This window comes from Lissotriton helveticus, chromosome 5_1, assembly GCF_964261635.1.
Source record: "Lissotriton helveticus chromosome 5_1, aLisHel1.1, whole genome shotgun sequence".
Taxonomy (NCBI): Eukaryota; Metazoa; Chordata; class Amphibia; order Caudata; family Salamandridae; genus Lissotriton; species Lissotriton helveticus.
Window position 1 is genome coordinate 599,703,001 of NC_136065.1, and position 13,034 is coordinate 599,716,034.

Here is a 13,034-nt window from a genome sequence, read left to right on the forward strand (position 1 = left end):
AGTTGACTTATCTAAAAATATGTTAATGTGTTAAAATGAGAGTGAAAGTGGAGTGTACGTATATTAATAAATTGAGAGCATGGCATGTTTGTTTGTGACACTATGGTAGTGAATCAGTATTGTTTCAGAATATTATATATGTACGGTGTAATAGTACAGCAATCATCATTGACAGTACACTGTCGGACCACAATCATTTATGCAGCAACCAAACTAGCAGTGCATGTAAAAAATTAGACACCTATAGGTCTGAGAGGGAAATTTGACTCCGCTCGTGCAATTGGCAGAATTTGGCGACTCTGCGTTGCTCTTTTAACATAGAGTTCTGGACAAATTCTGTGAATTGGAGCGTGGCGGATTTGTTTCCCCCGAGGCTCCAAAAATGCAAGCTAGTGACCACAAGCAAGATTTGGCACCCCATAGCACGATTTCTGGTGACTAGGAGGACTTCTGGCAACGTTTTGTAATGTGGGGAGTCGTGAGCAGTTGCAGTTAGAGGGCTGCTTCTTGAGTAGATTTTCTACTAGAGTGGCAGCCAAATCAACTAGAATGGATATGCACACTTGGTCATCACGTGGTGCCGTTCATGCTGATTTTTCAGCACAGAACGCACTATTGGCGATAACTTGCAGCACAAGAAGCACAAGGTGCACATTCCCTCCCATTGGCAGAACTCCACGGAATATTGCTGAGTTTCTATGCAATGCTGTAAAATTCCATGGAGTGCAATTCCGCGCGTTCCACCCACTAGGCAACTAGTCAGTCATGCACCTGGAGACCCTGACCTCTGCTCTGTGCTCCACCCTGGAAGTGTGGATGAGGTCATAGTTCAAGGGCGATGTATACATGTAAGCCCAGATGCGTGGTGATATTACACAATATGCAAAAGGCTACTACAATCTTGGACACAACTTTAGAGTACAGCAGCACCTCCAGATACAGTTAAGATATCTGAATGTAAGGATACCAAAAGTATGCTCAATGATGGTTAATGTCATATGTGTGATGCATCTCATTACGTGGGGCGAGCTTCAAAATCGGTTTGCCTGTGAGATGCATATGTTGCAGGAAGTGATGCTATGGAAAATACCTCTGGCCAGAAAACGGACTGTCTTTATTTTGACATAGGTAGGTATGACCTGGAAGTGGGTTGTAGGAAAATCAAGCTCCTGCTCCCAGTCTGTAACCACGTCAAGGATCACTTCATGGAAGAAGCAAAATCTGGCAATGATTGTGTTCCTGCATATTCTAAATATATTGTTCCTTTGCCTGTTCGTTCTCTTCTCCTCAATCAATTGTTCCGCAAAATGAGGGGCACAGCTACAAAGACTTTACTTTGCACCATTCTACTCTAAATCACTCCACTCTCTGCCAATGCACTCTCTACCACTTTACTCAAAACCAATGCACTCTATGCTAATGCACTCTGTACTGCTCCACTCTGTGTTGCTTCACTTCACTTTATTTTACTTTACTTTACACCATTCTACTCTACAACACTTTGCTTTACAACACTATACTCTAAACCACAGCACTCTCCACCAATGCACTCTACAATACTTTACTCAAAACAAATGCACTCTACGGCACTGCACACTATGCCACTCTACTCTATGCTGCTCCATTTTACTTTACTTTGCACAATTCCACTTTACACTACTGCGTTCTATGCCACTCTACTCTAAACCACTGCACTCCCTGCCAATACAATCTATGCCACTGCATTCTATGCTGCTCCACTTTAATTTGTACCATTCTACTCTACCCTACTGTTGTCTATGCTCTAATGTAAACCACTGAGCTCTCTGCCAATGCATTCTCCACCACTTTACTCAAAACCAATGCACTGTGCACCAATATGCTCTAATCTATGCCGCTGCACTCTACATCAGTGCATGCTGTGCCATTCTACACCATTGCACTCTACATCACTGCAATCTATGCCACTCTGTTCTTCTCAGCACCACTGTACTCTACAACACTGCTCTCTACACCACTCTACACCACTGCACTCTACGTCAATGGACTCTACACAGCACCTCTGCACTCCATGCCACTTTATTCTGCACCACTAAACTTCATGCCACTGAACTCTACTCTGCAACACTGAACTCCACACCACTCTATGCCACTACTCTGTATGCCACTCTACTCTGCATCACTCTACTCTGCACCACTGTGCTCTATATCACTCCAATCTACTCTTCGCCACTGCACTCCACTCCACTGCACTGTACTCCACTTAACTTTATGCCATTCTACACCTCTGCACTCTACCCAGCATCACTCCACTCTACCCTGATCCACTCAGTTCAAATCACTTATTTCAGCCGCCAGGGCCATAAAAGTAGAAATAGTGTTAAAGAGTTTAAAATGGATAAAACATACATAAAAGATTTTCCAACAAGACAAGTTGAAAGTTGAAAAAGCTAAAGCAATCTAAAACAGATAACATGACAAAAAAAGCACTGTCATTCATAATCACATTAATTAACTGTCTAGGCAATGTGACAGTACAAGCAGCTACCAAAAATGGGGGAGAATGTCTTCCTATCAGGCAATTTGAAAGGTGATAAAGTGAGATGTAACCTAGTTGTAAGCCGAGGCAGGATCAGGTGGTAGAGAGATGAAGGGCATTGCTACAAAGCACCCACATTGCACCTAGGAATTTGGAAATGGAGATGGCTATTACTGGGCGGAAATCTCCCCTGAGAATACAGAGGGCAACCAATTGGCTGCATACTCCTAATAGCTTCCATAGAGAGGCTAGCTAGGTTTGTCGAGGGGAGGTGTAGCCTGGGCAAACAAACAAAACATGTGGAATATTCTCTTCTGTAGACTTACAAACTGGACACTTGGTGTCTCCCCCACCAGCAATACTGAGGTAAACGCTCAAAGAGGTAAGGTGCCTGCTCAAAACTGGAAGCATAACACAACTCCTATACGCTACTTCACTCTACAGTAAAACAATCTACTGTATGCGACTGCACTCTACACAACTCTAATCCACCCTGCCCCAGTTTAATCTGCACCACTCCACTCTGCACCACTCCCCTCTACATCACTGCTCTCTACACTCTGTCACTCCACTCTCTGCCACTCTACTCTACACCACTCTATGCCACTGCATTCTACGCCATTCTACTCTGCGTCACTGCACTCAGCCAATCTACTTTATGCTTTGCGTCACTTTACTCTAGGCCACTCTACTCCACTTTAGAACACTCCACTCTACAACACTACCCTCCATAATACTCCATTCTATAATAACATACTCAATTTAAGTCAACTCTGCTCTATGACACTGTACTCCACTCTATGCCACTCCACAACACTCTACTCCACTCTATGACATTCTATAACATTACTCCACTCTATTCCACTCTACGCAACTCCTTCTATGCCATTCCACCACTGCATGTAACTTTACTCCACTCTTTTCTATGTCACAATACTCGACTCCTCTACTCCACTCTCTGTCACTCTATTCTATGACACTCTGCACCACTCTACTCTATCACACTCGACTCCACTCTACTCTACAACCTCTACACCATTTCACTCTATTACACTACTCCACTGTATGCCACTCCACTGGACGACAATGTCTACAACACTTTACTCCACTCTACCGAACACCCTCTCTCCCACTCCACTCTGCTCTATGCCACTCCACTCTATGACACTCTATAAGACTCCACTCTACGACACTCTTCTCCACTCTATGACACTCTACACAACTGAACGCAACAACACTTTACTCCACTCTACACCCTTCCACTCTACAACACTCTGCACCCTCCACAACACTTCACAACACTTCGCCATTTCAGGCTACTCAACTCTACTTTAAGCCACTCTATGTTGCTCCATTCCACTCTACAGCACTCCACGCCACTCCATAATACTCTGCTTCACTCTATAACATTCCACTTTAAGACAATCCACGGCACTCTCCTTTATGCCATTAACTTTTAGTCATGTTGAACAGCAGCTACGCTGGTGTACAGCAGGGCTAAAACATATTGGCAAAACCAATAGCGGTTACATAGGCGAGACCTATTTGCTTTGCCAGTGCTTGCTTTACATGGGAGTAGATTGTTTTACACCGATGTAGTCCTTTTGTGCCACCTGGTTATTTTTTTTCCCAGCATAAGCACATAGAGGACACATTCAGAATACAACCATTCTGAGGGTGATAATACAGAGAGTAGTCTGTGTAAATATACTGAGGGTCCATTGAAGCAACACCTGGCCTGGCGCCCTCCAGTGACAGAACGTGCATATTGCAGTACCTAAAGCAGCAAGAGCTGCTCCACAGAGCCCAGTGTATACCAGAAGGCAAAGGGCATACCTAAAATACAAAACCATTGAGAAAGTAGTAATTTTATGTGGGATTCAGAGAGTAGCAGGAGATCTTTGAGCACAACGCAAGTACAAGAGGACCCAGCACAAACCAAGGTCTCCAGTCTCGGAGCCAGCTGACTGACTGCAGCCTGTTCCCCATCCCCCCACACCCACAGACTGATGTACAAGCAAAGAGGGGGCAGGGTAGTAGCAGCTTGTGAGGGGAGTGCTGCAGAGCGGTGGGTGAGTTGGGGGAGGAGCAGGGTGGGGGTAGAAAACTACGGAACACCGCAGAACAGAGGTAAGTAAACAAATAAATAAATGAAACAAATTTCATTGTGCACGCTGCATTGCCAAATGCGATGCAGTGCGCGCATCGAAATTCGTTTTATTTAATGTATTTGTTTACTTACCTCCGTTCGGCCGTATTCCGTAGTTTACTACCCCCCACACTGCTCCTCCCCCGCCCGCCCCGCCCCACCGCCCCGCAGCACTCCCTCCACGAGGCGCTACTGGGGCAGGTGATGGTTAGGTAGGTCCGGCCCTGGGCGGGTTTATGCCCTTTACCAGGGAGAGCTTGTTAGAAGAAGCATGACCTTGTGGTTTCTGAACTTAGTACATGGTTCCAGACAGGCGCGCAACACCCATTGGGCTCACGGGGCTTCAGCCCCCCCCCCCCCCGTCGTGTGTGTCAGCCCGGGCTGACACAGTTTCACGGGTTGGGGCTGGCGAGCATCTAATTGCAGCCGCACCCGAGTAGTTAACAGGTCTTTAAAAGACCATTTACTTGTAAATGAGGCCTTTGAGAAAGAAAACCCGACGCAGACCTGCTTACATATTGCAGCTCTCTTACAATTAGGAAATGACGTGGGTTAGTGGACTTGTACATTTGGTGAGCTAAACGCACAGTGACGATTTCCTCCTTGAATATGCAGCACATCTTGGTAAATATTTGATGGCGCTTTGATTTCACTATAGTAGAAGGGCTGACATAGTTTCCTTCGGTAACTGTTTTGTCTTTGGGGCATTTTAATTGAAAGACGCGGGGGATAGGACCATAGATATAAGGTGTTAATAAATGACGGTATAATCTGTGCTTTGCCTGCCAAAACATGACATGCGTGCAGGAATGTAAAACTTGCAATCTTAGTGGCTGTACTAGATGAGACAAAGCCTTTGCATTCATATTATATGTGAAGTGTTTGGAGCCTTAACCATGACACGATATTGGAAGTAAGAATAGCTCTTGTTTGCAGTTAGAGTGCTACAACGTGGGAATTATGGAATGTATTTCTTATTTATTTTTCAATTTCCTGCAGCATGAACCAGGCCGTTAGGCATCAGAGCTCTACTACTATTTAAATAAGATGACATCATTGTGCCTTGGGGGCCTGTTTCTTGCCGTTGTTGTGCCCAGGCAGTTAAGTGTTCGAAAATAAAACTGCAACATCAAGCCCGCTTTTAGATGTCTGGATACAGAACGTCACAGGCAGGAGCGGGTGAATTACCACCGCCAGAAGTGACACAACATATCTAAGGAGTGTCTGTAGCAGTAAGACATTATTCGCTCAGATGATGGGGGTCCATGTCCTGTACCGCAGTCGTGCACATCCAAGTTCACGAGGAGTGGACACACTAGCAGTGGATAGTAACATTTCTGAGTCTTCCACGCAGTGCTCAAACATTTCCCGCTCTGACAACACGGAGGGACTGCTCTTCTATAGCACACACTGCATATTAAGTCACATCTCGGCCATTCTTATTTGTATAATAAAATATTTAAGAAAACATTGGCTGAGAGAAGCGACGTATTGAACTGTTAAAGGTTTTCTAGTGCGCCCTGATGGGTTCGGCCTGGCTCGCTGACTAGTCTGTGTGATGTATTCACACGGCCCCGTGGCAGCAGAAGGAGCCTTGTATGCCACCTGAACATAATATAAGGACTGTGGCATTGAAAGAGATCTCTCCTTGTAGGAGAAATTGACAAGTTAGCGGGGCTCATACATTGCCCTGCTTCTTCTCCCTATTGCTACGACTATCTACAGCACTCCAATGCCTTACTAAATAAATGCACAAAACAGAAGAGCTTTAAACGAACTAAACAAGGATTTCATGATATGATGTTCTCCTTTCGCATAAGGGGTCAGGTCATTCCATATTGTGATTGAATGTGGTATCTCTCGCTGCTTGAATCCTGCCTACCTATCAGGCCACTTCTCACACATGCACTTCTACAAAGGGAACTCTTTGTGCGGGTCTTATGTGGGTCCGTAACACCAAAATATGTGTTTTTAGTGCCTTCTTAAAGCAAGTCTAGTTGGACGGATATCTCAGCAATTCTCGGAGAGAGTCCAGATCTTACTGTCCGAGTTGATTGTAACTGTCACTCTCCTCAGAGCGTTGCAACACTGCTTACTGAAGTAGCTGTGAGCGCTTTATATATGGTCTCAATCAATCAATCAGGTAGATGGGCCTGGGGCAGAAAAAGCTCTGAAGCCTTAATTTTAAAGTTGACTTGTGGGACTTTCAAAATCAATTTATCCAGAGTTACTAGATTTTTTATGTTACAGTAGAGTGAGATTCTGCTGGATAGATAGAGGAGGACCAAGTACATATATTCATCCTATAGCAGTGTATACATGTATACATCCAGCAGTCAAGTTTGAATAGGATTCCATCTTATAACTGGTAACCAGTGAAGGGATTTAGAGCTGCTACTGTACCATGATCGCTTCTACCCAACGCTGAGACAGGTGAGACATTCTGGGCCATCTGCAACCGATTGAGCCGTGAAGCTGGAGGGCCATTGTAGATGCAGTTATATTAATACAGTCTCAAGTTAATAACAGCCCCCGCAACTTCAAGGCAGAAGAGAGTGAGTGCATGATGTGTCTCACCTTTGCTTGTTGGTAGCAGCAACTCTTAATTACAAGTCCTTGCTTACCTAGAGGCATGATCTGCGTCACATTTTGGCATTAGATACTGTCTCTGTCTTTTGCACACTGACTGTTTGGGGAAGTTGCGAAGAGGGTGGCTCTATCCTTGGTTCCAATTAGGATTATAAATGTCTGGGGATAGATGGAGTTCACAAAGAATTCACAGCTTTAATCTTCCTTAGTACTAATATACTACATATTTAGGTGCTTTTATTACACAGAATGCAGTAGTATACAAACCCATATTTCACAGGGATTGCCATTGAATATAGATTTCATCATCAAAATGATATCTCCCAAACCACTCTGCGGAGCTTTACATTGTGAAGAATATTGAGAGTATGTGGCTTGGAGGACCACATTATGCAGCAAGGTTATCTAATTTGTGTCTAAAAAATTGCAATTTAGGTGGCACATTATATATATATTTTTTAATTTTTAGAGTTTTATATAGCACAAACTAGACCCGAGACATCGAGTATCAGAGCGCTTTACATGAGCACCAGTTTTGTTACAGATGTACACATTCATTTTTGTTAGGCACTGGGAGATTAAGTGATTTGCCCAGAATCACAGGATGTTGAGCATCGTTGCTGAGACTTGAACCCGGTTCCCCAGGTCCAAGGTCCACCGCTCTAGCCGCAAGGCTACATCATCATTAGCTAGAAGCAACATTCTTTGTTAATTCTAAAGAATAGGTAGTAAAATGATATGGCAACTGTGGTACATCTATACTTATGTGGTAAACCCTGAAGCCATTGTATCACATAAATCCGAAGTCCCTCACCATTGCCCACTGTTATATCAACAATTTATACATGCAAGTATATAAAACCTAAACATTTTAAGCTAACTACCCAACACAAAGATGTAATATAAAACTACATAACACTAATGTGTAATATGTAGCCATCTCTGGGCTCTCTCCAGGCATGCAACGCCCATTGGTCTCAAAGGGCTTCAGCCCCTCCTCCCTGTCGTGTGTGTCAGCCCGGCTGACACAGCGTCCCGGGCACAAACACAGCCACACCCGAGTACTTCACAGGTCTTTAAAAGACCATTTGCTTGTTAATGAGGCTTTGTTGTTTTTTCGAGAGCCCCTGCATCTCCACTCTGCATACTGCTGGAAGAATTAGCCCCACCCGAAATTTTTTCTTAGCCCCCCCCCCCCCCGAAATTTGTCTCTAGTTGCGCCTCTGGTTCCAGAAGTACCCCCTCCGGGCACCCATCCATGTCATATGGACCAGCGTATGCCCCTGCTGTGTGCTGCCCACAGGGGTCAGCCGCTGTGCCAAAATCAGAGCATAGCCGAAGTTCGCTGGATCACTGCCAGCCACAACATTAGCTGCACATTTTCTTTCATATGCTTGGGCACTTTGTGAGTGCGTTGTGAATATGCTCCTGGCCCCAGCGCGTTGAGCTTGCGATTTCACCAGAACCCTATAACGACACTGTTCGATCCTAATACATGATCATGTATTGTGTATGTGCGCGGATGTATAAAATATACATCTGATTATTCTCTATGGTATCACAACACGATGCTCTGTCACATTTCAAATATGCAATCTTCAACAAAATATTCAAACAAAAAAGAAAAGCGTCAACCTTGGTAAAAAAAAAAGCAGAGTTTCTTTGGAAGGGCATGAAACGTAGCCTCCTTCGGCCGGGCCGTCCTTCCTGGCTGGCATTCAACAGTAAAATGCTCAGCATGTTCCTGGAGCAGAACTGGGTCCATTACTGGCCTTGGCAGGTTTATGCAACGGGCTGGCTGTGTGCACTGAGAGCATAAACATTAAAGTCTTAGAAGAAAGAGTGCGAGGGACGCCTTCTGGGCGGCCTAATAGAGTAGGGCATGAAACTGAGAAATTAATACACATACGCAACGCTCCAAACTTCTCTGTTCAGAAATCGGTTAATCTTGAACATATTTTTTTTTAATCCTCTATGATTTGGAGACAGTAGGGGTCGGAGAGGTGCTTGCACAAGTAGCCGGCAAACATTCCTCCAAATGAGATTTCTGGTGACCATAGGCAGTGGTGGCTTAGGTTAAGGTCTTGTGGTGGTGAGTGGACTAACTGAAATTTACTGGCAGGCAGAGTTCTGGGTGGAGTGAGCAGAAAGACACCGGTGCAGCAGCGACACCAGATGGACAGTGAAATATGACACGTTACATGAGATCGTAGAGGAAAGCGCGCAGCAAAAGGAGCAACACTGACACCTAGCGGCCAGCATTGCAATGATATTCCCTGAGGTGCTCCATAACTCAGACAGACCTAGTGGTTGCCATTGAGAATATGGGGCAGGCATGCTGCGATTCTGGAGGGCAACGGGCGAAGTTTCCATTGGCATAGCAGGTGCAGTGGCACCGGGCTCCAGAAGTCTGAGTCCTTATTATTGTTGTATTTCACAGTTCAAACGGCGGCCAAGAGGCCCATTTCCTTGCTCGCACCAGTGTCCATGACACACACTGTCGGGCCGTCTCATAGCATTGCCAGAACTCATTTAGTTTTGCTTCACTCCAGTGGCGTCACTGGGGTTGGTGTCACCCGGTGCGGGTAACTCATGGTGTCACCCCATCACGACTTACCGCGTGGACCACCTCTGTCGGAAATGTACGGCGCTAGGTACTGTCTTACTCCCTCTAGCTCCCTCTCTCTGTCTAGCTCCCTCTAGCTCCCTCTCTCTGTCTTACTCCCTCTAGCTCCCTCTGGTTCCCTCTCTCTCTGTCTTACTCCCTCTAGCTCCCTCACTCTCTCTGTCTTACTCCCTCTAGCTCTCTCTCCCTCTGTCTTACTCCCTCTAGCTCCCTCTCTCTGTCTTGCTCCCTCTAGCTCCCTCTCTTACTCCTTCTAGCTCCATCTCTCTCTGTCTTACTCCCTCTAGCTCCCTCGTCTCTGTCTTACTTCCTCTAGCTCCCTCTCTCTGTCTTACTCCCTCTAGCTCCCTCTCTCTCTGTCTTACTCCCTCTAGCTCCCTCTCTCTGTCTTACTCCATCTAGCTCCCGCTCTCTCTCTCTTACTCCCTCTAGCTCCCGCTCTCTCTTACTCCCTCTAGCTCCCTCTCTCTCTCTTACTCCCTCTAGCTCCCTCTCTCTCTGTCTTGTTCCTTCTGGCTCCCTCTCTCTGTTTTACTCCCTCTAGCTCCCTCTCTCTCTCTGTCTTGCTCCCTCTCTCTGTCTTACTCCCGCTAGTTTCCTCTCTTTCTGTCTTACTCCCTCTAGCCCCCTCTCTCTTACTCCCTCTAGCTCCCTCTCTCTCTTACTCCCTCTAGCCCCCTCTCTCTCTGTCTTGCTCCCTCTAGCTCTCGCTCTCTCTGTCGTACTCCCTCTAGCTCCCTCTCACTATGTCTTGCTCCCTCTAGCTCCCCCATTCTCTCTTACTCCCTCTAGCTCCCTCTCTATGTCTAGCGCCCTCTAGCTCACTCTCTCTGTCTTACTCCCTCTAGCTCCCTCTCTCTGTCTAGCTCCCTCTCCCTCTGTCTTGCTCACTCTAGCTCCCTCTGTCTCCCTCTCTCTGTCTTAGTCCCTCTAGCTCCCTCTCTCTCTGTCTTACTCCCTCTAGCTCCCTCTCTCTCTGTCTTACTCCCTCTAGCTCCCTCTCTGTCTAGCTCCCTCTAGCTCCCTCTCTCTCTCTTACTCCTTCTAGCTCCCCCTCCCTCTGTCTTGCTCCCTCTAGCTCCCTCTCTCTATCTTACTCCCTCTAACTCCCTCTCTCTGTCTTACTCCCTCTAGCTCCCTCTCTCTCTGTCTTATTCCCTCTAGCTCCCTCTCTCTCATTCTTGTTCCCTCTAGCTCCCTCTCTCTCTATCTTACTCCCTCTAGCTCCCTCTCTCTGTCTAGCTCCCTCTCTCTCTGTCTTTCTCACTCTAGCTTCCTTTCTCTCTGTCTTTCTCACTCTAGCTCTTTCTCTCTCTGTCTTACTCCCTTTATCTCCCTCTCTCTCTGTCTTACTCTCTCTAGCTCCCCCTCTCTCTTTGTTACTCCCTCTTGCTCCCTCTCTCTCTGTCTTGCTCTCTCTAGCTCCCTTTCTCTGTATTACTCCCTCTAGCTCCCTCTGTCTCCCTCGCTCTCTTACTCCATCTGTCTTCCCTGGATTTGTATAAACAAGAGTGCGAGCAACAGGTGGCACTGTGGTGAAGAGCAAGCTGAAATTTGGAACTGGTTCACTGGAAAACTGAAGACTGCAAGATACTGAAAAATAGGAAACCATGCACCCTCAGATGAGCTAGGCTGCTATAGAGTTGCCTTGTGAGCAAAGAAAATTGCAGTCAAGCATTGCAGAGATCTCCTGCGAGACGCTGGCGAGTGTGAACAGCATGAGGAACAAGCTTGCACAGGGAGCGACAGTAAAGGTGAGAGCAGAGGCGAGGCTGCAGTGCAGATAGGTGTCACCCCATGTGTTGGTGTCACCCGGTGCGGTCCGCACCCCCCGCACCCCTCTAGTGACGTCACTGCTTCACTCTTCACCCAGTCACGGGCTTCACTCAGCAGTCTTTGTCTAGCTTCAAGCGGAAAATGTAAAATATTTGATGAAGTGATGAAAAGAGCCCATGTCACTGACCTTCTCTCATAAACTGCGGAACACACTGATTTAGATTAGTGGCTGAGGATGCTTCGCGGATAATCGAAGTTCTAGAACTTGTTTCTTTTATTGTGATTAGTTTTAACAAAACACATCAGGTTATCCGGGCTAGTCTTACAAATAATAGTTTCACCAAGTGATTGTGTACTCATTGATGAGAGCATCAATGCACATGATTCTTGGCAGAGTGAATAGCTCATATTGCGCAACTCATTGAACTGAAGGGCATATTCTCAAGAACGTGTGATAACCATCGCAAAAGTAACTTAATGTAACTTCCAACATCGCAGTCTATCGCGGGAAAACTACGCAGTGATAACGAAGCATTCTCAGCACAGCGGTCCCATTCGATAGTCTCCAGATAACGCATCAACTGACTGCGTTAAAATCAACGCCATGCCGCAAAAATGCAAAACGCGAACGCAAAAAAAGCTGCAATAAGGCCATTCGCGATACAAAAATCAGTGAAAACCAGCTACAGGCCTGCAAATCACATGCATTAGTTGGGAAAAATCACCATTAAAGTAGAAAAAAAACAGACAAACAAATGCCAAACAACAGCTAAGCACAATGGATGTTGCCAGAGCAAGTACGGAGGAGAACCAGAACCTCACAAGACCCCCAGAGGACCAGCCTGGGACCTCAGGGTCAGGGAAGGCCAAGAAGAAGAAGAGTAGGAAGAAGCGGTTCAGTCCGCAGGAAAACAGGATCCTGATAACGGAGGTGGTAGAACACCATCAACAACTGTTCATCACCTCCACGGTGTCATCAGCAACCAAAATGGACTATGGCAGTCCATTGTGGACAAAGTGAATACGGTGGGAGCGCTGAAGAGGACAATGGAAGAGGACAAGAGGTGCTGGAATGACGTCAAGTGCAAAACCAAGCTGAAACTTGCAAACAACTGAAGGCGGCAATGCAGACTGGAGGTGGGAGTCCTGCGCCACAGGAGGAGCTGGACGATATGGAGGAAATGGTGTGCACAGTCATCAGTGGGGAGATGGTGTCTGGAGTCGGGGGACCGGACACTGCTCAATATGACGAGACACAACAGCACCAAGGTGAGAAACGACCAGGAACTGTGGGGACGGGGGAGATGGGCACAATGGCATGCATGACAATTGAGCTGAGCACAACTGCGGACAAACCGTGCCCCAGCCCCCAACTC